General features: G+C 39.5%; 1 pseudogene; it reads left to right on the forward strand.

Moving 5' to 3' along the window:
- Nucleotides 1-4,086, forward strand: part of LOC102814761 — a 104,153-nt pseudogene extending 100,067 nt beyond the window's left edge.
- The last annotated feature ends 2 nt before the right edge of the window (nt 4,087-4,088 follow it).

The raw sequence follows: 4,088 nt of genomic DNA on the forward strand, positions 1-4,088 counted from the left end.
CTAAATTCAAGTGGTATAAATTCAAGGTCATATTTTGGCTCTCGTGGACTTGTTTTCATTTTCTTCAGCTTCAGTTTGAATTTACATATGAGTAATTGATGGTCTGTTCCACAGTCTGCCCCTGGCTTTGTTTTCATTGATGATATGAAGCTTTTCCATCTTCTCTTTCCACAGATGTAGTCAATTTGATTTCTATGTGTTCTATCTGGCGAGATCTATATGTATAGTCGTCTGTTATGCTGTCTAAAGAAGGTATTTGAAATAAACAAATCATTAATTTTGCAGAAATCTATCATTCGTTCTCCAGCATCATTTCTATCACCAAGGCCATATTTTCCAACTACTGGTCCTTCCTCTTTGCTCCCAACCTTTGCATTCCAATTACCAGTAATGAGCAATACATCTTGATTGCATGTTTGATTGATTTCAGATAGAAGAAATTGGTAGAATTCTTCCATTTCATCATCACTGGCTTTAGTGTTTGGTGCATTAATTTGAATAATAGTTGTATTAACTGGGCTTCCCTGTAGGCACATGGATATTATGCTATCACTTACAGCATTGTACCTCATGACTGATCTGGATATATTCTTTTTGACGATGAATGCAACACCATTTCTTTTCAATTTTTCATCCTTGCTTAGTAAAACATGTGGTTGTCAGATTCAAAATGGCCAATACCAGTCCATTTCAGCTCACTAATGCCTAAGATATCGATGTTGATGCATTCCATTTCATTTTTGACAACTTCCAATTTTCCCAGATTCATACTTCATACATTCCATATTCTGATTTTCAATGGATGTTTATAGCTGTTTCTCTATGCCACCAGTATTTTAAATAACCAACAGGGTCACCCATGGTGAACAGGTTTCAGATGAGCTTCCAGACAAAAGACAGACTAGGAAAAAAGAGTGACGAACTACTTGCAAATTGCTAGTCACTGAAAACCTTATTAATAGCAGAGAAACGCTGTCAGTTATAGTGTCAGAAAACGAGCCCCTCAGATTGTAAGGCACTCAAAATGCGACTGGGGAAGAGCTGCCTCCTCAAAGTAGAGTTGACCATGATGACGTGAATAGAGTTAAGCTTGTGAGAGAAAAGCCCACAGGACCTCCATTTGCTGATGGGGCACCACTCAAAATGAAGAGAAACAGCTGTAAACATCCATTGAAATTCGGAACATGGACTGTATGAAGTATGAATCTGGGAAAATTGGAAGTTGTCAAAAATGAATTGGGGCCACTATGAGTCCGGTCCAATTAAATGGCAACTAACAACGGCAATGTATTTTATATGGCTGCTTTCATGCTACAATACAGTTCATTAGTTGTGGCAGAAATCATATTACTCTGCAAGTCTACAATGATCAGTCTGTGACCATTTACAAAAAAAGCTTTATGGCACATGATCTAAGCTTCCACCATGTTGGTGGTGGTGAAGTGCGGTGAAGTCAGTTCCAACTCATAGCGACCCTGCATAGGGTTTCTGAAGTTGTAACTCTTTACAGGAGCAGAAAGACTCTTCTTTTATCCCACAGAACAGCTGGTAGTTAGTTTCAAACTGCTGACCTTGAAGTTATCAGCCTGACTTGTAACCACTAAGCTACTAGAGCTCCTTAATCTTCCACCATTTGTTGTTAAGAGCTCTCGAGTTGATTCCGATTCATAGCTACCCTGTATTGTCTTTCCCAGGAGTAGCTGGTGAGCTTGAACTGCCGAATTTGCAGCTGAAACAACTTTGCAGTCTAGCACATTAACCCACAGCGCCACAAGGAACTAGAGAAAGAAGAATATTGAAAGATTTAAATAGGGCTGCGAACCTTAAGGTCAGCAGTTCGAAACTACAAGCCGCTCCATGGGAGAAAGATGAGGCGTTCTGCTCCCATAAAGATTTATAGCCTCGGAAACCCTGTACAGGGTCGCTACGGGTTGGAACTGACCCGACGCAACTTAACAACAACTATATATATATATGTTGTTCTTGTTAAGTGTTGTCAAGTCGGTTATGACCCATAGCCACCCTGTAAGTGTTTCTGAGGAGTTGCTAGTGTGCTTGATCCTCTGACCTTGTAATTCTAACTTACTTTGATGTTCAGTACATGCATTAACCCACAGTGCACGAATCGGGCTGCAAACCTTAAGGTCAGCGGTTCGAAACTACCAGCCGCTCCATGGGAGAAAGATGAGGCTTTCTACTCCCGTAAAGATTTACACCCTCAGAAACCCTGTACAGGGTCGCTATGGGTCGGAACCGACTCGACAGCACTTAATAACAACAACATCTATCTATCTATCTATCTATCTATCTATCTCTATCTATCTATCTATCTATCTATATCTATATCTATATCTATATTTATATTTATATATTTGTTGTTGTGAAATGCAGTCGAGTCAGTTCCGACCCATAGTGATCCTGTATAGGGTTTCCGAGGATCAGCTGGTGAGCTTGAACTGCTGACCTTGCAGTTCAAATGGCTTTGCAGTCTGGTGCATTAACCCACAGCGCCACACCAGGAGTCTATATATATGTGTGTGTGACTCTTTCTTATTATATATTCTTTGAAAAGGTCTGTTGGTGCAAAAGTTAAGCACTTGATGTTAATCTAAAGGTTACAGGTTGGAAGGTGCCCATTGGTTCCATGGGAGAAAGACTTTGTGATGTGCTTCTGTAAAAATTACAACCTAGAATATCCTTGAGGGCAGTTCTACTCTGTTATATGGAGTCACTATGATTCTAAATCAACTTGGCAACATCTTACATATATTGTGTACATTGCTATATGAAGCAATGAGACACATCAATAAGAGACTGAAATTTTTTAAAAAGGAAAGCCAGTTAGTTGTATATATGTCAAAAGTTTAATTAGCAAAAGTTAATTCAGAACTGAACAGTGCCTTGCTATGGTCACTGAATATTTTGATCAAGGATTCTATAGAAGAATCCTGATCAAAATGGGGGAAATACTGTACAGAATGTAAAATTCTCATAGAATCCAGATTTTCTGGAGCCATAGAAGCTAGATGAACCTCTAAAACTATGCTCTAAGATAATTTATAAACTGTAAACTGAAAATATCCTCTGAAGAGTTCTTAAAAACCAAACAACAGCTTGGCTTAATTAATGAAGAATGCATGCCTTGAGTATAGTTCTCTTTCTAAATCTACTTTTATGAAAGTTAACTGACAACAGCAACTCAAAACATCTTATGGGATACTTTTGAGTTTATGTTAATGGTATAGTACAATGCAAAGAATGTGATCAATATGATCATTAAATTATTTATGTAGAAACCATTGATCTGGTATATGTTTTGTTGTGCATAGTCTTAACAACAAAAAAGTAATTTTTTTTAAAGCAATGCCGTTCTTTCTTGGCGAACACTGCCAAGATAGTGTTCGGGTGCTTAGTGGAGGTTGGCCAGGTGGCCTACATCTCCTTTGGGCCTCATGCCAGGAAATTGGTCGTGATTGTAGACATTATTGATCAGAACAGGGCTTTAGTTGATGGACCTTGCATACAAGCAAGGAGGCAGATCATGACTCTCAAATGCATTCAGGTCACTGACTTCATCCTCAAGTTCCCACACAGTGCCCACCAGAAGTATATCCGACAAGCCTGGGAGAAGGTGGATATCAATACAAAATGGACAACTACAAGATGGGCCAAGAAGATTGAAGCCTGAGAAAAGAAAGCCAAGATGACCGATTTTGATCATTTTAAAGTTGTAAAGGTAGAGAAAATGAGGAACAGACTAATAAAGTATGAAATTAAGAAGCTCCAAAGGGCAGCTCTCCTGAGAGCTTCTTCCAAGAAAGCAGCTGCTACCAAGGAAGCTGCAACCACAGCAGCAACAATTGCTGGGAAGATTCCAGGAAAGAAGGCAGCCCCTGCAGGCAATAAGGCTCCTGCTCAGAAAGAGAAAACTGTAGCAGTCAGAAAGAGAAACCTGCAGCCCAGAAGTCTGGTGTTCCAAAGGCTCAGAAGGATCAGAAAGCTCCAGCCCAGAAAACACCTACTCCAATGCTGCCACGGCAAGAAAGCATACAGGGCGATTATAAAAGTAATAAAGTATATTTTTGACA

The sequence above is a fragment of the Chrysochloris asiatica genome, unplaced genomic scaffold (assembly GCF_000296735.1).
Source record: "Chrysochloris asiatica unplaced genomic scaffold, ChrAsi1.0 scaffold00016, whole genome shotgun sequence".
In the NCBI taxonomy this organism is placed as follows: domain Eukaryota; kingdom Metazoa; phylum Chordata; class Mammalia; order Afrosoricida; family Chrysochloridae; genus Chrysochloris; species Chrysochloris asiatica.